This window comes from Dermochelys coriacea, chromosome 1 (assembly GCF_009764565.3).
Source record: "Dermochelys coriacea isolate rDerCor1 chromosome 1, rDerCor1.pri.v4, whole genome shotgun sequence".
In the NCBI taxonomy this organism is placed as follows: Eukaryota; Metazoa; Chordata; order Testudines; family Dermochelyidae; genus Dermochelys; species Dermochelys coriacea.
This window is the reverse complement of record NC_050068.2, coordinates 120,810,708-120,831,828: the sequence shown is the minus strand read 5'-3', so window position 1 is coordinate 120,831,828 and position 21,121 is coordinate 120,810,708. Positions and strand designations below refer to the sequence as shown.

At 41.7% G+C, this 21,121-nt stretch overlaps 1 long non-coding RNA gene across 1 annotated transcript; it reads right to left on the bottom strand.

Annotated features, from left to right (window-relative positions):
- Positions 1 to 262: 262 nt before the first annotated feature.
- LOC122457679 lies at positions 263 to 20,109 on the bottom strand. The gene is made up of 3 exons (XR_006277345.1): positions 20,099 to 20,109; positions 15,358 to 15,370; positions 263 to 394 (listed from the first exon to the last, which is right to left on the bottom strand). It is a non-coding gene; the product is annotated as an uncharacterized LOC122457679 (long non-coding RNA).
- Positions 20,110 to 21,121: the final 1,012 nt, after the last annotated feature.

Genomic DNA, 21,121 nt, shown 5'->3' with positions numbered 1-21,121 from the left:
ACACACCCATTCAGAACCCAAAACAAAGGTTCAAAGTAAATTTCTACTTCACAGTCCTTGATACTGCTATTCACTAGGTTGATGAAAGATTTCAGCAGATGCAGCAGCTAGAGTCAGTATTTGGCTTTCTATATGATATCCACAGCTTGCAAAAGAAAACAACAAAACAGATAAGAGAATTTTGTATAAAACTGGAGTTGGCATTGACTCATGAAAATTCAAAAGACATTGATGCTACAGATTTGTATAATGAGCTTCAGGCTTTTTCAAGACAATTTAAGAAACATTCCACTCCTGAAAAAGTACTGAAGTTTGTTTGTGAAAATAAACTCAGACAGTTTTCCAAACATTTTTATAGCTCTATGCATTCTTTGAACTTTGCCAGTTTCCGTAGCTAGTGAGGAACGTAGCTTCTCAAAGTTAAAATTGATTAAAAACATATCTGTGTTCAACAATGGTGCAAGAGAGACTTGTTGGACTTGCCACAATGTCAACAGAGCATGAAATAGCTTGAAAACTGGATCTAAAAGAACTAGTGACTGAATTTTCAAAACTTAAAGCAAGAAAAGTCATGTTTCAAGAGCACAGAGTTTTTTTTATTCAGAGTGTTTTGTAAATACAGGTTAAAGTTCATTGAAGAGTTTTCTTATTTCTTTCTATTTTGTATGTGGTGGTAATGGCGGTTATAGCAGGATAGCGTAATGGATGATTTTGGATTTGTAATAAAAATTACAATTAACATTTTAATGCATTTTTATTTGAAATCAGACTGCAATATCATCTAGTTCTCTGGTACAAATCTATTCTGAAAATTTTATGTCTCTATTTTATCGGATCTTAGAAAGACCGGTTGGATGGACAGACAAACCGAATAATTAAACCTCTGTTTAAAAAAAAAAAAACAAACAAACAAACCACTTAAAAAACATTAAAAGGAAAAAAGGAGCAAAATGTTTCCCAGTTTACCAAAAACTTCAGCCTAGATCTGCCCTTGGGGTTTGGGGATGGGGCGCCGATTGCATGGTTTGCCTAGGGCGCCAGTTACTGGTAGCTAGTCTAGGGTCGCCCCTGAGTGCAAACATTCAGAATTATCCTGTGTAAAGCTTACAGGGATCCAGAATTTTGTTGAATTTTCTGTGTGTTCCTTGTCGTCCTCTAAAAAGCTGTATCTTTTTAAAGGAGGACAAGGAACACACAAATTTGACAACAGGTTTGCTTTTGAAGGCCATTCTTGTAGAATAGTGCTGCTGTGTATTATATGTTCCATTCATCTCCATGATGGAACATATCCATGGCAAATGTGGTGGCTTATCATGTTTTTTCAGACAGTGGTGAAACAGGGTCTTCTGTGCTGACTGAGCTGCCAAGCAGCCTGGCCGGAGGAGCAAGCCACAAAGCAGGAGCTGTCAAGCCCCAGCAGAAGAGACTGAGAAAGTGATGCAGTGCAACCGCAGGAAGGGGTGTTTGGTCTTGCAAAGCTAATCCCTGGATATGGCCAGAAAGAGGTGTTACAGCAGTGCATAGCGCATCCCGTGACAAAGACGTTATACAATAGTTATTTGTTTGCATTTGTGAGCAGATTGGAAATGACTAGTAATGATGAGTAGAAAGAGGAAAATTAACAAGATTTGTTGCTTCTGAAGAAACTTCTACAGCTTCCCAAAGGGGATGTCTTCACTGCAGTGCTGACTTGAGTTATCTACACTTATGTTAGCCTAGTTCAAGTGAGCTATTGCTCTCTGTGCAATAACGCTCAAGTTGCTGCATCCACATGTATTCACTTATGTGATGCTAAGAATTCTGGAAGCACATCCCATGAGGTGCTCTATAGATTCTTTACCAGTGAATTGTGGGATACCTAATCTGTTCTTTCTGATCTCTCAAGGGAAATTGTGGGAAGAACTTGGAGGACTAGCAGTACTCAAGCGGTCCTTGAGTATGTCCACTCTGCAGAGTGGCTGTGTTAGCAGCTGACAAGTTGTGTTCACACAAATTTTAGGCAACATTCCCCCTCAGGCCAGTCAACTAGTGTTAAAAGTACAATCACTCTTGAGTTAAGGGGTTTTGTACATGGATGGGACTTGAGTTAGGGGCAGGACTCAAGTTATAACTCAGTTTAACCTTGCAATGAAGACAAGCGCAAAGATTAAATGTTCATCTCTAATATCACCAATTAACACATTCAGGTAGTATGTGTGTGTTATATCTGTATACTTCAGTAGTCCCCCATCATCATAGTATCTGAGCACTTCACAATCACTAATGAATCTATTCTCTCATCAACAGTGTGAGGTGGGGAAATGTTATCTCCATTTGGTGAGTGGTGGGGGAACTGCAACATTGAGAAATTTGGCAATTTATCACACAGGAAGTCTACAGTAGAGCTAGGAGCTGAATACAGGTTGTCTGAGTTGTAATCCTGTGTCTTAACCCCTAGACAACTCTTTCTGTCTAATATATAGACTGGAAATATTGCTCCTGGTGGTTCAGAGAAAAGTATTTATTTGAGGGGACTTTGTTTGTCTGTTTGTTCCGGACTTTGTTTGTCTGTTTGTTGAATGGATTGTGAATCGAAATGGTCCTGAGCAGAAGAGTTTAGGCTTGAATGTGAATTTTCCCAACATTTTGTAAATAAAATTTGCCATTCTCGGCCAATCAGAGCTGTGGGAAGTGACAGCCAGCACATCCCTGCAGCCTGCACCACTTCCTGCAGCTCCCATTGGCCAGGAATGACAAACCGTGGCTACTGAGACCTGGGGGTGGGGCCATGCCTGCGGACTGAGTACATAAACAAAATGTCTCATGGCCCGCCAGCAGATTACTCTGATGGGCTGCTTGCCAAAGGTTGATGACCCCTGCTATATCCTATTGTTAATAACTGTATTTTATTTTTACTATAAACCAAAACAGAGCTGTGTTTAAATGGAAGGGTGTATTTTCCCCAGTTAAGCTAATGAGCTGTGATGTGTTTTTGTGTCTTCAGAGAAATAATATAGTTAATTTGTTCTTCTAAACTGCCAAGGAGAGTGCTGGACACTGAAGAGCTTGCACTTTTGGGAAAACTCAGGACTGGGAGTGTGTTGGGATCACCTTTCAGGTTGTAACCAAGGCTGGTGGAAGCCAGAGTAGGGCTATGAAGCTGGAGACTGGCTGCTGGTCAGAGCTGTTGAATTATACTATCTAGCACACAGACACTTCAGGGTGTGACCTGCATGCCTGTAGGCTGGTTGTGAGTGTCCCAGGCTGGGAGCTACAGCAGCAAACTGTTGTGAAACACCCAGGATTGCAGGGCAAATGGTGACACAACCTCTCACTGGTCTGGATTGCATCCCAAATCCTGTCAGTTACCTATAAAAATGACCTGAAATTGCTTAGACACACTAACATCAAGATTTTAATCATCAGATGACTTGGGACCTACCAGAGCTACAAGCAAGTGTTCTCTCTCCCACTGGAGTTACTGCACCTTTAAATAACACCTTTCATCACAGAACCTCAATCCAGTTCAATGGTGTGCCACAATTCAAAGACCAAAGCACCTTTACAAGTAGCCCATTACCCACAGCATCATACTCCTGTAATTCTCTTCCCCAGTTAGTGGACATAGAGAGCCCAATTTTTATTCTCAGGCAGGCAAGCTTCATTACTGTTCTCTTCCAGCATGGTCCCCCATGTGATTTCAGAATGTTGTATTGATCCAGAAATATTCTGATAGCAAAGGTGTGCATTATGCTTGAATATCTGTAATGCCTATGAGATGGCACTGCTGCAAATTGCGTTTTAACTGCTTGAAGAGATCCATATCTAACTGTTCCATTTTCACACAGGAGGCACTCAGTTCTGTAATGATGCTTTAAAATGTTTAGTAACATTTAAGTCAACGCAGATGTCTGTTATGATTACACTCAATTCATTTGATGGAGCTGCTAACCTGGAAAAAAACAAGCATACAAAAAAAAGGGAGGGGAGAGGGGAGAAGAAAGGAATCCAGACAAAGAAAGTTTAGGGACTGTCAGCTATGGTTTGAAATGGGAATTGAAGGCCCAGCCTTGTGCTGGTAAATAGCTACAAGTGGGATACCAGCTGTCAGTAATGAACACTTCCAGGAACAAAAAGATTACTCAGATGTGAGATCTTTGAGGTTACAAGCCCTGCAAAGTAGGTGAGAGTTGATTGCCTCTAGTAGTGAGCAGAAGAAAGTTTTCATTTAAAAGCCCAGCAGGAGTTTCTTTTGCTTTTTGTACAAGTAATTCGGAGGCTTTTTTTTTTTTAACATGGCTAAACTAGAGGTATTTGCTCGCATAGGTTGAAAATAATTAAACCTGGACCTGAAAATAGAGCAGAATGGGTCTCTTGGGTCAAGACAGACTTTTCCCAGCTACAGTGCTCTTAGGGTGAATTCTGTTAGTTAGATTTCATTTTATTGCAGTTTTCATTCTGTCATAATCTTTAAAGGGGAAAAGAATATACAGAAAGTAATTAAATCAAGTACCTTTCTTTGAGAAATGACTTCAGAACTTTATGGCAGCAACGAGGCTGGAGAGTCTCCGTTCTTACAGCTTTTCAGAAATTCTCGAGAGATTCTGCTGTTTATAAATGTATGATTCTTGTAATGCCACAAACAGCAATTACATCCTTGATATATGTTTCAGTGAGGAGTTCTCTCAGCTCTTTTATGAGGCCCAGGGTTCTTCAGTCTATCGCCTGACCCCATTAGTTCCACACCCTCAGGCTGGGAGGCAACTAATTATGGCACATGTGTGGCCAATTGAACCAAGTGATGAGAGCAGAACTTCAAGGGTGACTGAGAAGAGTCCTGTGCCAATGAGGTGGTGCAGAGATGTCTTTAGGTCTTCCTTGACTTCCCCCAATTCTGGGGGCATCAAGGCAGCAGACCAGTACCTGATGTAAGCAGAACATCCTGAAGGCTATTCTAATTGGTGCCAACAGCCCCAAAGGGCCATCATGATAGCCTGGAATTGCCATGGCATAAAGGAGCCACAGCCATGACTCCTTCCCCGCCCCTCCCCCGCCCCCCCCCACCCAGTCATATCACCTGTACCTTGCAGCCAGGAGGAGAAAGTCTTAGGAGTTGCTATGATGGCTCTATGCCAACCACAGATCCCCCTCTGCGGGGAGAATCCTGAAGGGACTGGATCTGCATGCTCAGAGCAGAGCAGCACAAAGCATCCACAGTATACCTGAGGATCAAGGCCTTAGTTTCTTAAAACTTGAAAGACGTATGAAGTTAGTTCAAAGTGCCCAGAAATGTGTATGTTCCAGTTTCTTTTACTCTCACCATCCTTTGTGGGAAAAATATCTTCAAGAATGATATAGAGAAAAAATAGAAACTAAAAACTGGATTAAAGATTAAGGGACTGGAAAGTCTACTGATGCTGTAGACCAACATTTGTCTCATGTGGTTAGAACTAGGAGAACATCTCTCCTATTGAGGCAAAGGACATGCTTTGGTGGCCTGCCCTCAGAGAATAGTGGAACCAGTGCATTTCCAGAGATTTCAAGGAAATTACTGTACTTTCAGCAGACCTCTCTGTCTGGCTTTGACGATGAGGCCAAAAACCAACCGTGGTCTAAAGATGACATGCAACAAATGAAGTGAGGAGGAAGATGGCTACAGCACCAGTAAAAGAATCCAATTGTGCCAAAGGCAATCAGTTGAAGCATAAAGTTTTAATTCACAATTTTTCCTGAGTCAGTGTGGGAAGAACAGGTGAAAGCAATCTGTCTTAGGCTTGCTCTGGACAGGTGGTAATGGTAGACTGGGTGGAAAATAGCTGTAGTTGTTAGCAGTGATAATATCTACTCCTCTGACTGAGGGTGCTCATATTCCCTTAGTCACTAAGTTCACAACTCAGGTATAGTGTTGAGTCCACAGCTTAGGATCCACGCTTTGTAACCATGGCCATGATGAGGGTTTTATTTCAGTCTACATCTGGTCAGAAAGCTTTGACTGTTTTGGATCAGTTACAGATCTTGCTATAGTTATCTGTATCTTAGTCATCTCAAATTGCACTCAGTGCAGGACTACATCTTAACTCTACTTGCAAACTGAAGCTGCTGCAAAACACTGTCCTCCTCCCGATTAAGCAGTGTATCATGCTAGAAGCACATGACACCAGTGCTCCTTAATTTGAGCAGGACCTTTGGAACAGGACAGCCTGCACCTTTCAGGGCCAGGAGGCCTTAGGCCAGTCAACCTGGTTCAATTGGCCTCACCTGTTTCATAATTAGCTGCCTCCCAGCCTGAAGATGTGGGACTAATGGGCACTGAAGAAGCCCTGGATCTCATAAAAGAGCTGAGAGAATTCAGGTGAGGAGGAACTGTGGGGAACAGATTGGGCTCCTATAGCAGGCAGTGAGGTCTGTGTAGAGACATGTTGATAGAAGATTATAATGTAGAGACGCTGTCTCTTAAGGGCCAGTATGATGAACAGAGGAATTTGGAGATATGCCCTGGAGGCAGGGGTTGGGAACACCACATGTCTGTGGGCAGCAGTTCACCAGGGATGCTCTTGAGTTTTGTTATATTGAAGTTTTATTCTCTTTTCATTCACTGGCTTGCTATTTAATGAACCCCAAGATCATTACAGTCTGGTCTACAAGAAGCTCCAGTAAGTGGTAGCATGTTAGACGGGTAGTCTGGGAGCTAGCCCTGTAAAACAGAACAGAGGAACCCATAAAGGTAGCTCAGAAAGGGCTGACAATGGAGCCAAGGAGGTGGGCTGAAGAACAGACCTAGGGGTCAGAAAAATCTTGTGATTGTTTGGGCTTTTGTAACCTTGGAAGAGGTTAAATTTGCTCAGTGACTTGGCTGGAGGACCAAGCTATATTACAAAGACTGAGCTGGAGAGCCACCTTGGAGGAGGAAACTGAAGCAGGGAGCACCTGCAGCACCATGGTTTTCATGTGAGGTGGACACTCCTGTGACAAGCTTTGTGTGCAATCAATCCTGTTGGACTCACTGGGACTTTTCACACAGAAGGGACTATTCAAGGGGCTTAGCTGCCTGGGCTTCAAGATCTCATTTACACCAGCCAGTAGCGCAATGCAAATAAGAGTAGCAGTACTAAGCCCTACATTCTATGTTGTATTCTCACACAATTTTCTTCGTTAGCAAAGCATACACATTTTCCCAGGTTGAGAGAGGTCTAACTACTGATTTTTCAGTAGGTGATGTATCTGAAGGACCATCTGGGGTCGAACAACCAGAATGGGGAACCCTGTATAGGTCTTACATTGTGCCAATAGCATAAACCCTACGTTGAATGCCCCTTTACACCCATATATGTGCAATATAATCAAGCTTCACTTCACTGAATTAACTATTTGAAACATTGTTACTTATTTTACTATTTATATTTTAGACAATGTCACTGTGGGCTAGAGGGGGCCATTCAATTTAGCTCAGTGTAAAGTGGGAAGCATACCTGCTTTTCAGGGCACTTACTGCCCTTCTCATGCCTGGCCAGTGTTGCTGACTGGTGGGTGGTGGGGCATAGCCGCAGCCCTACCCATTTCCCATCTCTCTCTATGCCCAGCTCTGCACAGATGTATCAGGTGCCCAGTCTGTCCTCTCCCCATGCATCTGGAGCCACAGTCAAGGCTAATAGAGTTGCACAAGGGAGAGTGCAGGGGTGTCTTACTGCCCCTTCCATGGCAGTTTAGCCTGGGAGCACAACCTAGCTGACAAACTACACTTGCCAGAAAATGAGCCGATATGATTTTTAAAAGTTAAGTTCTTTAATGTGTTTATCCACCTAGTGCTGATTCTGCTCCCATCGGCAAAATTCTCATTGACTTCAGTGCTGCAGGATCAGGCTCACAGAATCTGATTCTCCTACCCTTATCCTAATTAGTGCTGAATAATGCTGTTAGTGAATTTGAAGGCAATGAGACGAATCATGGGAGCTAGTGCTGCTGACTGTGAGCGAGGGTTGCAGAACTGAGCTTGAAAATCAGTTGATGACTTTACCCTTGGCAACAAAGAGCTGGTCGGATGTGTTGTCGAGTTAAACAGTTTAGTGTGTCTATCCCACAGCATGTGAACACTTGTATGTATCACGCATGTGTAATACATTTTGGAAAAATGAAACTAGCAAAGAGCTTAAAAATGGGGGGGGAAACAAACAAACTAAAATTCAGAACCAAATGCTGGTCACACTGTAGTGACGTTAGTATTTTGTGGTAAGATTTTATTAGTTAGTACAGCACCAATTTGATTCTCTGATCAGAATACACTACTTGGTCTTTGGCCTCATAGTTTGTCCACTTGGGAACTGCATTATTACCTCATAAAACACCACTCTTGCCGCTTAAGTAAACAGTCTATATTGCTGAATCCCTTAGTGTTATGGAAATAACACACTTCCTCTCTTTCTCGAGATATTTGTTTTGCTGCGAGGATCCAGAGGTCTTGATAGGTATACAGGAGCTCTGGGACGATGTCAATTTATTCAGTATTAGTTAGAAAAAGTATATACAAAATTCTATCTCATGAAAAGTGTGTGGGAGTTGGGGGATGGTGACTGAATCAGCACTGAAGTGCCACCTATTCTAAGCCAATTTCAAAACTTCTCCCTGAGGAATTTTCACGCCACTGATGATAGTTAAAGAGAATCTAATCCATGCAGCAGCTATTGATGTGATTGGCAGGCAGGCTGCAGAATGCGTCACATTCTTGAGAGGCTGTCTGCTCTTCATGGTTCTAATTGGCTCAAGCCCAGGGCAGATAAATGTTTCCTGGTTGAATATTGCAGCGAGTGGGGATAGAAGTTAAACCTGCTGGAACAAAGCCTAGAAGAACATTTTTAAAGTAAAAGAAAAATGTGAAGATTCTTCTGAACAATCAGATCTCTTTAAAATGCCCAACACTTAAGTTTTACTGGCATAACTAAAATGCTGAGGTGTAATTTTTATTTTTTTTCCAGCATAGCGATGCTGATAAGAACCCCAATGTAGATGCAGTTATAGTAGTATAAGGTACTTTATACTGGTACAGATCAACTTTTAAGTGTAGACAAGGCCTTAGTTTTTATTGTTTAAGAACTATTCAGTCCTTTGAGGAGTTCCAAGAATGATAGGGAGAAACTATACTGGTATAAATCAGAAGTAACTCCACTGACGTCAATGGAGTTACACCAGTGTAAATGAGATCAGAATGCGGCCCAGTGTCTGGCAAATGACAGATTTTTTTTTTTCAAGAAAAGGGAAATTCATAAATGCAGTTAGTCCAACTCCTTTGTTAATGGGTCATTGACTGAAGGGTCAAAAGCAAGAATTTGAGTTGAGAAAGTAAGCACTGGTCACGTGTTTTCCTGAACTCATTCTTGTTTCTTGCCTTCTGCACTGTTTGCCAAGAGATTATACTCTTGTTGGCAGAGGTCCCAGCGTGTCCATCCAACTTTAGTGACATACAAAGCCTCTCTGCTGGATGTAATACCAATCCAGGGGATATTACCATATAATATATTCAGTTTGAGGCCATGTCTACACTACCCGCCAGATCAGTGATCTAGAATAGACGCGATAAATCGATCCCTGATCACTCTACTGTCGACTCCGGAACTTCACCATGGCGAGAGGCAGAAGTGGAGTCGACGGGGAAGCAGCGGCCATCGATCCCGCGCCGCGAGGATGCAAAGTAAGTGATTCTAAGTCGATCTAAGATAGGTCAACTTCAGCTATGCTATTCTCGTAGCTGAAGTTGCGTATCTTAGATCGATCCCCCCCCCTTAGTGTAGACCAGGCCTAATTGTAGAAACATGATGCAGCAGAAAGCGGCGGGGTGGGGACTGGTAGACTGAGCTTCTTCAGGGAAAGTCCTCTACTTGGATCTGGTCTTACAAATAGAGAGATTTATCCCCTCTCACAAAAATAGAAAGTAAGCTCAGCTGCTTGGAGACAGACAGCCTACTACACCCCAGACAGCCTACTACACCCCTAAAACATGCACCAGATGTGAGAATTAACACTTGTGCTGCTGCTGCTGCTCTCTGCAGTTAAAATGCCTCAGGATTGGAGCACATTCTCTCTCTTTCCCCATTTTATCTTTTATGTACCACTATTAGCTAATAGTAATAGTGCTACCCAGGTTTTAGAGTAGCAGCCATGTTAGTCTTTATCCGCAAAAAGAACGGGAGTTCTTGTGGCACCTTAGAGACTAACGAATTTATTAGAGCATAAGCTTTCGTGGGCTACAGCCCACTTCATCGGATGCATAGAATGGAACATATAGTAAGAAGAGATATATAGATACATACATACATACATACATACAGAGAAGGTGGAAGTTGCCATACAAACTGTAAGAGGCTAATTAATTAAGATGAGCTATTATCAGCAGGAAAAAAAAACTTTTGCAGTGATAATCAAGATGGCCCATTTAGACAGTTGACAAGAAGGTGTGAAGATACTTAACATAGGGAAATAGATTCAATATGTGTAATGACCCAGCCACTCCCAGTCTCTATTCAAACCCAAGTTAATGGTACCCAGACTCATGAATAAACTTTCCTCGCTGTTTTAATTTGTGGGTGGGGGATTGTAAGTGTCAGGAAGAAGTGATGTCAATGTGATGTCAATGTGAACTTGTTGCATAGAGAAGAATTGCAATAAAATGTACAGTGACTTTTTTTTGTTTTGTTTGTATTTTGGGGAGAGGGTTGTCCTCTCTTTCATAATAACAGCTAGTACCCTTTTTCATAAATAAGTAGCTTTTTGCACTCATCCACACTTTAGGGAGACAAGGTGGAAGTATACAGTGTGCTGAGCTGATTTTATACTAACTAGACATGGGTCCAAGCCCTATGGAATTTTGGGGAAATTTGGAGCCATGGTCAGTGAATTAAGCTTACTTCTGATTTTGATAGAGGAGAGAAAAAGGTTTTCTTCACCCTAATAGCATCATTGGCTAATTTGGTAACTGACTTTCCCAGCAGTCGTTTTTCTCAAACACATTCATTCTGGAGGCTCATTCATACCCTTTGGTAGAGCTGGTCAAAAAAAGTCAGTTAAAATTATTTTCCTGAAAAATGGTGAGTTGTTGAAATCCCAATTTTTTTCAGAAAGATGTGGGTTTGGTGAAATTTTCATTAGGAAGATTTTTCAGGTCCAGGGTGATATGTCAGAGAAAGACACACCACCCCTAGAATAGCTAAGAACCTGGGCTATAGGAGACCCATGTTCATTTCCCTCCACTCTCTCTCTTACTTGGCCAATGACCATTTAATCATGCATCTAAGGAGAGACTGACTCTATAACCTGGAGGCTGGGGCTTTAGTCTGTGGTGCAAGAGACCCACATTCAAATCCCTGCCCAGCCTGATTTGGAATAGGGACTTAAACCCAGGTCTTCCAGGCAAGTGGCTATTCTGGGGTAGTGGATGTCTAGTTTTCATGGGAAAAAAATCTATAGGATTTGTTTGTGTTCCAGTGTGGAACACACACAGATTTTGAAACTTTTTTTTAAGTGTTTTCCAACCAGCCCTCCCTTCTGCATCTGAATGGCCACATCGATACAGAGTTCATCTTTTACACCCAGGGTTTTTCAAAGGCATTCCTAATAGGGGAACGTTGTTCATATTCCAGGCTTTAGTACTATATAAGCATTGACAGACAAACTAAAATATATAAATCCTTTGTTTCTTGTCGTGTCTGTTCATGCCAAGAATACCCTCTATAATATACAGCAGGTGTAATTACCACTTAGGATTTCAGAAAGCTGTGTTTAATCACATGCTTTGTAGGTACATATTTGGGGAGTTGGGAATGGGTTTGAACACCCAATCACCTGGATCTGAATGCCCCTCGACTTTGGTCAAGTTTGATTCCAGATATGAAGGCCTCACCAGGTCCCTTTCTCTGTGTGCATCAAACCAAATTTGGTGAAGTTCAGATCCAAACTTCACATCTTGGTTCCCCCTGCACTTATTTGTAATCCTTCATATCTATTCGTACAGCTAGGTCGCTCTGCCTACCTGTGGCAGTTTCATAAGTGTCTCCATGAAATTGCAGAAGAAAGCAAAAAAGCAAGTATATGGGGGTAGCAAGTATATATATATTTTTTAACAACATATTCTGCAGCTGATAACAGCAAAAACAAACGAGAGCTTCAGAAACTCAGAGGCTGTCTAGCTGAATGGTGCACTGTCCCCACTCTGACCGTATCAGCATTCAGGAATGTCGCATTATTGTCTTATTTTGCTGGCTCATAGAAATCTAGGGTTGCAACTGAATCCTAGCATGCAACGTACTCTCAAGGACGCTTTTTTTTTTTCTACCATTCCTGCTTCATTGCAGACAGTTGCAAAGTAAAACAAAAAGAGGGACGCCGAAGTTGGATTCCCAAAAGATGGTATTTTTCCAAGCTTTTTTGCATTGTCGGGAGCTGTGTATAGTAACAACCAAAGAAAAGGGTTCTGAATCTGCCCCCTTGCAGCTCATACCTGGGTTTCAGGAATGCCCAAGGTAAGGAAGCTGGGGACTAAACAATAGACTGTCAGTAGTAATCATGTTAATAGATTGTCTCCACAGAATGTGCCTGATATCCATGCACTCAAAATGCATACAACCCTGGCATTTCAGTATACTGTTTGTTATGTCTCCAGTGAAGACCTACTCTGAGAGCAGTGAATCCAACCCCGTGTATGTGCAAGCGCACCTAGGTGTAGATAGAAGGAATGGATGTAGGTAAAAGACTAGATCTGAAAGCAGGGGTAGCAGCTCTTGATCAAGAGAAGCCTGTCTGGACATGCAAGTTGACCCAAAGGCAGGGTTTAATAGCTCATTTGAGTGAGGGAGTCACTCTGGACACAGCAGCACAGTCTGGCTCTGGGAACAAGGGGATGTCAGAGCACAGCCTTTCCCTGCTGAGAAAGGTAAATTAGATAAGACATATGGGAAGTCTAAATCAAGCTATGTTAAGCAAACTATTTTTGTTTCCATTTATTTTTCTTTGTTATTATCACGTGGGTGATTTCATGCAGGTGTCCCTACAGAGAAGAGGACCCTGTTACTCTTCTGCACACCTCTCCTAAGGCTGAGTTTCTGACTCTTCCCCCACATAGCCTTGGTCAAGGGACATGGGCAGAGGTGTCTGCTCACAGTACTGTGTTTCCATCAGGCCACAGCAGGCAAAACTCAAGGGGGAAAGGCTAAATGACCAACCAGAAGACAAGAGTTGGAGAAGATGTTGGTTATAATAGGCCACACAGCAAAGTAATGTCCTCCTCCCCACCCTAGCCCTGAGCTGTTTCTTCTCTTCCTGTCACTCCTCCCCCAAATATGTACTTCCACATCACCATTATCTTTCTCCCCCACTCTTTCCTCAAGGCTTCTTTTTGCTACTGGCTAGAGATTCCTTAATTTGTTGTCATTAGCTTTTCATTCACAGGAGACACCATGTGTTACAGTATGTGTGTGGCATATGAGAGAAAAATGTCTCTCTCCACAGGCTAAATACCAAGTATGATTCAGTGTCTGTAGAGAATGATAGAAGCAAAACTAACACTACAAACCAAACCAAGCATCTGAACAACCCTCACGCTATTGGGTGTTTGAAATCTGGATCTAAATTTTGCAATCTGACCCTATCTCTATTAGGAGAAGTACAGAAGCTGAGATGGGAATAGTTTTATTCAACATAAATAAATTGTTATTTTTTACTTCAGCATTTTAGCTATCAATAGTTCTCAATATTAGAAGTGAGATAACAATGTTTTGCATGGGATGGAGGTAAATTGAGTCTAAAATGACAAATGTGCTTCTTAGTGAGGTGATAAATTGCTACATTCTGCCTTCACCTATCTACAGCATAACTTGGTCTAAAATTTCAACCTTTCTTTGACTCCTTGCAAATGATGACAATAAAATTCAGGATCTTGAAACTCCATATATAGCAAAGACATACAGGATGAAAGTCCAAAATCGTTTCAATGAATTGCAGTGTGCTAGCTGCAATTCCATTTATAGTGAGTCTCAATCATAAAGATGTTTTATGTAAGTAAAGTAAAAAAGTAAGAAAAGGAAAAAAGCTTTGCTATAAAAAGGTCCCAGAGTATTCAGTTTTCTATAATTCATTCAACATAGGGAGATGACCCTTGGGGATAATAAAGTTACAGTGATATGAAATACTTTCACAAAAAAACTGTGATTCTTGTGTTATTAGAAAACGTTTAAATCAAAGTCCTCTGACTCAGTAGTGAGGATCATAAACTATTATTTTTATGGATCATGCTTGCAATATGTACATGCAACATGTACAGTATTGAAATCAATAGGAGTCTTTCTATTGCCTTTAATGGGAGCAGAATAGAACCATTTGGGCCAAATTTTCAAAAGCTCAGGTGCAGACTTTATAACACCCAGGAATTCCAAAAGCGACACTTATGGTTAGATGTTCAGCACCCAGCAAGCTGAGTTCTTTTGAAAATCTGTCTCTTAATGAACATTCCCCTAGCATAGAGTAAACTCCTAAAGCATGTGCTGGGCTCAGTCTGGGAAAGATTCACCTCTTTAGTCATTGCACATAGGTAGTCAGGAGAGCACTATCTTCAGGCAGTAGTTCTAAGAACTTAAATTAAAATATCAAAACACAAATAGCCTTAAAAAAACAAATACATTTAAAAAGTAGCAACAAATGGTTCAGGATTCAACCAACATGCTCTAGCTCAAACAGGAATTTCGGTCCGGGAACGTCGATAGCCCGTGTTATAGAGAAGGTGAGACAACAGTCCCTTCTGGCCTTGGAATCTATGCTATACTCTGGCTGCTTTGCACCACTCCACCATTAAAGAACAGCCAGAAATCCAGCATAACTCTTTTCAGCTAGGTGTATGGCTGCTCTGTGTCACTGAAGCATACCAGTGAATCTGGCCCATGAGTTTCTGGTAACCCTGCTTAGTTCTGTATTTCTGCTGCCCCTCGCAAACACCTAAAGCAGAGAGCACTCCTTTGAGTGTTTCTGACGTCATTACTTATTGCATAAGAAATACACAACCCTAAATTTAGATTCCTGGCAGGAAATAGGAAATCATTTTCAAATACTTTCTCACTTTAAGACCTGCATGTGCGGTCTGTTGTTGACTTAGGAGCTAGGGGTTTTTTTTAAATCTTTTATTTAAGATTCATTTCAGCTCTTCTGCTAGCAGATCCCAATTTTAGAATTTAGGCTTAAGTAATTTAAAAATAATACTTCTACAGTTCTGAAATATTATAACAAAGAGAAATTATAACTATGTAGACCCACTTACTTAAATTGGAATAAAAAGGCAGAATGTTTTTTGTTGTTATCATTCTGAACAGGTTTTTTCCCCTTCTTCAAGAGAAGCTACTTTCTTACCCCATCCCACACCCTCCTCTCCAGTCACCAAGCCTTGACAGGCATACTTGCAACTCTGCCAAAGGCAGCAAGGCAAGTCAATGCTTTATAGTATTCCTTAGTAAGGGAAAGTGAGAAAGTCATCCAGTAACTTCCCAAGACAGACCAAATACTCTGAAGTGCTACTAATATAATCCACTGACAAAGTTATGAAGATTTTGGTTCAAGCCAGGGCAAAGGAGAATGGCCAGTCTAATCCTGGTGTCCCTACTGAACAAATCAGGAAGCTGTTGGCAAATTAGTATTCAGAAATACTGCAATCTGAAGCGCGTGCAGCTTCTGAGAAAGTCCCAGTAAAGTTTTCACATTGCTAAGGATGGTCTTTATTTGCTAAGTGAGTGTATCTTATCTGAGATCACTGTATTTTCTAAGCAGCAGAGAATGAGCACAAGAACCCTCTTTTTTTCATTATGCTGACATTTTCCTCTTTAAACTTTTGAATATCTCATGGATTTTTGGTGCTGGGATTCCTGCCTGACTGCCAAAGAAATGATCTATTTGTTACATTTTCTTAAATGTAGTAAATTTCAATAGTTCCTTCCTTCAATACATGGCTGTTTTGAGACATATTCAATCCTGGTTTAAGCATGCATAATTCTACTAGGGCTGAATTTGGCCCTTTATTTGTAATAGAGAAGCAGAAAATTCCTGCTTTTTATTTTTGTTTTGTGGATTTTTGTGATCTAAATTGAGATTAAAGTTGAGAAGGGACTGGGAGGAAGGATTGCAAAAGCAAACATGTTAATTTATTTAATCTTTTGTATCTGCCCTGAGGGCTGCATGAAAGAAAAGCTCTGCAAGATCTAGTTGAGATCAGCAACCATGAGTGAAATTTAAGGGGAGGGGGAGACAAAAAATACTGTTGGATCCTCCTTTCCACTTGCACAAATAAAACATTTTGAAGGTATGGGCAGGGTGACTGATTGGTGAGAGCTTTAGTTGTTTGCACTAGCATGCTATCCTAAACTGCATAATGGCAGGAAAATTCCACAGGTCACTTCCTTAGCCCACTAAGAGTAAGAATCTGGGGAATGACATAACCCCACCACTTAGAGGAGAAGATTTGTGAAAATCCACAACCCCACAAGAGGCCTTTTCTTCTCTTTCTCAGCCTCATTTTGAGTCATGCTGAACTTTTGCATCTCTCATTAAGCAATAAGAAGAGGTTCTTTAAATACATTAGGAGCAAAGAAAGATGATGGAAAGTGTAATTCTTCTATTTAGTGGGAAAGGAGAGCTAATAATTGATTACGTCAAAAAGGCTGACTGCTTCAACCTAAAAGGCTAACCTAAAAAGGTTAATAGAGACCAGCTATTCAACACAATTAATATTAACAACAAGGATGAAGGGATGCAAGCCAAAATAGGGAAAGAACACATTCAAGAGTAACTAGATGTTCAAGGTGAAAGGGCCTGATGAAATTCATTCTAAGTTACTTAAGGAACTAGCTGAAGCAATCTCGGAACAGTTAGCAATTATCTTTGAGAAATCTCGGAGGATGGGCGAGGTCCTGGAGGATGGGTGAGGTCCCAAAGGAGTGGAAAAGGGCAAACCTAGTACCTACCTTTAAAATAGGGAGAACCCAAGGAAGTATAGACCAGTCAGCCTAACTTCAATACCTGGAAAGATACTAGAGCAAATTATTAAGCAATCCATTTAGAAGCACCTAAAGGATAATAGGGTTATAAGGAATAGCAAGCATGGATTTGTCAAAAAACAATCATGCCAAACCAAGCTAGTTTCTTTCTTTGACAGAGTTACTGGCCTAGTGGATGGGGAAAGGGGGGAGGTGTAGATGTGATATATCTTTACTTTAATAAGGCTTTTGACAATGACATGACATTCTCCTAAGCAAATTATGGAAATGTGGTCTAGATGAAATTACTATAAGGTGACTGCAAAACTGGTTGAAAGACTGTACTCAAAAAGTAGTTATCAATGCTTTGTCATCAAGCTGGGAGGCTGTATCTAGTGTCCCACAGAGTCCCACAGGTTTCAGTCCTGGGTCCTGTACTAGTCAATATTTTCATTAATGGTATGGATAAGGGGTTGCTAGCACCTTGGAGGACAGGCTCAGAATTCAAAACAACCTTGACAAATTGGAGAAATGACCTGAACTCAAGATGAAATTCAACAAAGTCAAGTGCAAGTGCTACACTTTGCAAGGAAAAATCAAATGCACAGCTACAAAATGGGGAATAATTGGTGAGGTGATAGTACTTCTGAAAAGGATCTGGGGCTTATAATGGATCAGAAATTGAATATGAGTTATCAATGTGATGCAATTGCAATAAAGGCTAAATCCATTCTGGGATGTATTAACAGGAATGTCATATGTAAGACATGGGCAGTAACTGTCCCTTTCTACTGAGTACTGATGAGGCCTCAGCTGAAGTACTGTGTCCAATTCTGGATGCCGCACTTTAGGAAAGTTTTGCACAAATTGGAGTCCAGAGGACAGCTGCAAAAATTATAAAAGTTTTAGAAAACCTGACCTATGAGGAAGTCCTTAAAAAATAAAGGGGGGGGGCATATTTTGTCTTGAGAAAAGAAGACTGAGCAGAGAACCCGACAATAGCCTTCAGATAAGATAAGGGCTGTTACAAAGAGAACAGTGATAAATTATTCTCCAGGTCCAGTGAAGGACAAGAAGTAATGGGCTTAATCTGCAGCAAGGATGATTTAGGTTAGATATTAGGATAAACTTTCTAACTATCAGGGGTAGTTAAGCTCTGGAATTGACTTCCATGGGAGGTTGTGGAATCCCCATTATTGGAAGTTTTTAAGAACAGGTTGGACAAACACCTTTCAGGGATGGTCTAGGTTTACTTGGACCTGCCTCAGTGCAGAAGGCTGGATTTGATGACCTCTCAAGGTGTCCTCCAGCCCTACATTTCTATGATTCTATGAGAGTCACAGGTGCTCAGGATTTCTGAAAATCCGCCTCAGATTATAAACACACACATACGTATATTCTCTCACAGTTTCTGGCCAGGTCCTACAAGAACCAGAAGCAGACAACTGAGATTAGTGGCTTCTTGAAGTCGTAATTCAACATACTAAAGGCCAAACCCAGATCACTTTACTCTCACACTCATTGGACTACCTATTAGACTACCTCCCCCAAAAAGCAGGGAAAGGCAAGTGAGCCAGCCAACTGCTTCTGAAAAGAGTGGAGGAAAACAGACAGAATCAAGGCCTGTCAGCCAAACCTTGAAAACACCAAAGGAGATGCTGAATCCCCCTCCGGAAGATAACTCAAGGTAAGAAGAGGAACCTGGTCTGCTTAAGAGAAGGGTATATTCTGGGCAGATGGGGAAGGAGTCTCCTTATGGTTTGTCCTGCCGCTGGAAATCTGAGGTGGCTTGGCCTTTGTTTCTCTGCTTCAAGGGGAGTTGGCATTTCCATCCAAAGGTGCACTCCTCATCTTCACTGTCTGCTGAGATGACTTTTCCTTGTTTCTAGAAACTCACTTTTTTAAGCTCCAACTAGGCACAGAGTGGAGACTTATCACTAAATGTATGTTTTACTGCCTTCCTATTTTCTTGTGTGTACCTTATGCTCCATCACTTACTGTTCATTGTTACTGCTACTTCCTCCTGCTTTTCCTTTTGTTTGTTAAACTGAGTCAAAAAGTCATGGCCCTCTGATTTCTTTACAAACCACACTTGACTCTCAGCACTTGCTGAGGTGGGAATGACCAATTTAGTAAGCTGAGCCATTTTATTTTCTGAAGGTGATCTTTTCTTCTATGCAGAGGGTCAGCACAAGGACTATGCACCACTTCAGTCCTCAAAATGGCTTAAATGGAACATAAACGTTGGCTGAATTATACCCTTTAAGCACAGTGCTCTAGGTGGGCTGAATTTTTAGCTTGAGCTAAATCTTTATTTACTTAAAAAGTGCCACAAAGTTGCAGGCAAAGGGATAATGTTGTCATATGAGCTTAGCATTTTTTACTGTAAAAATATACAAACCCCACCTGACAGAGAGATTACACTGGCTTGTTCATGTTTGTAGCAACTACACTATCTGTTGTTTGCCATGTATCACATCTGAACTGGCTACAGAGCTTCCTCCCTGAACAGAGATACTAGAGATGCATATTCCGTGACATCTTTTAATGCACTGCCATGTATATCTGTGGTGTGCTCAGATAAGGTATACATTTTATGGGTACAGTATCATGCTATTTTTAAAGTTCAGTATGTATCAGTCTATTATGTGTCTCTGAATTGCATTTGTTTTCTAATTACATGACCCAACTGTGTAAAAACTTTGGAGTCTGAGTTGTCTTCTTGTTCTGCATTCACCATCTGTAGACTCTGCTCTGTTGATTGTTATTTCTGGGGAACAAACGGTAAATGTTGATTTCTGCTGAACTCTCCACTGTCTGCCTCGATCACATATGATTTGAGCAACTGATTTTGTTTCTTTATGACAGCTGGAGTTCTCCATCCTTGTGATGGGGTGTCCACTCCACACAGGATTGAAAGGGGTTAAGATGGCCAGGCAGGCCAGATAACTCCACAGGCTGCACCAGGTGGAGGAGTCAGGGACCAGGGAACTAATTGAGAGAAGGCTCGGCTGTGCAGGAACAAGAAGGGCCTGTGTAAAGCCAGTTAGTTGCCAACAGATAGGGGCTACAGGGAGGCAGGTAGCAGTCATTCCCTGGGAGGAGGGTTTGGGAGCTGGTATAACCAGAGAGAGAAGGGGAACAAGGTGTGGTAGGAAGCAGTCCAGGGAAGGAGCAGTGAGGGCTAAGAAAGGAAAGCCCAGAACTGTGGGTCCCTGGACTGGAACCCAGAGTAGAGAGAGGGCCCGGGTTCCCCTATAGCCACTGAGGGAGTGGCACTGAGGGCCAGTGAAAGGGAAGACTGCCTAAAACTGCAAGGGAGAACGGACTTTGCTACCCCAGAAGGGGGAAGTACTGAGGGCTGGAGGACTAGCACTGAATCACAAAGAGGATACTGCAGTTCCTGGAGTGAGAGTGGGGTCGCAGACCAGAGGGAGAAAAAGAGCAACGGTGTGCAAACTGTGGATGGGGGCGTCAATCTCAAGAGCTAATCCCCAGAGTGACCAGGAGGACGTGCCAGATCAGCAGTGAGTGAACCCTGTGACGATCCCTTTTCTCCATCCAGTCTGACACAAGCATGGTCACAAAGTTTTATATTTGAGTGATTCTGTTTATAAAAGTATTTGTAAGCTCTTTTTCTCTTTGATTTGGCTACTGTCTATGTCTGGCCACTTTGGAGATTCTTCCAACTTATTTCAGAGTAGCAGCCGTGTTAGTCTGTATTCTCAAAAAGAAAAGGAGTACTTGTGGCACCTTAGAGACTAACAAATTTATTAGAGCATAAGCTTTCGTGAGCTACAGCTCACTTGAAGTGAGCTGTAGCTCACGAAAGCTTATGCTCTAATAAATTTGTTAGTCTCTAAGGTGCCACAAGTACTCCTTTTCTTCCAACTTAGGTTCTTTTCCAGTAGTTCAGAGTTGTCTCCCCATTGGGAGTTACGCTGGACTATATCCAGTAGTTGTTATTGATGTTGATCCATAACTCAGTAGAACAAGGAATGGATCTTGCAGCTGTAGGATTCTCTTGGCTGTATGTACAGGCCTCTCAGCCTCTCCATTCGCTTGTGAGTAATGTGCGCTGCTATTAATACACTCAACCATATTTAGTTTGGAATGACTTAAATTCCTCTGCAGTGAATTGTGGTCCA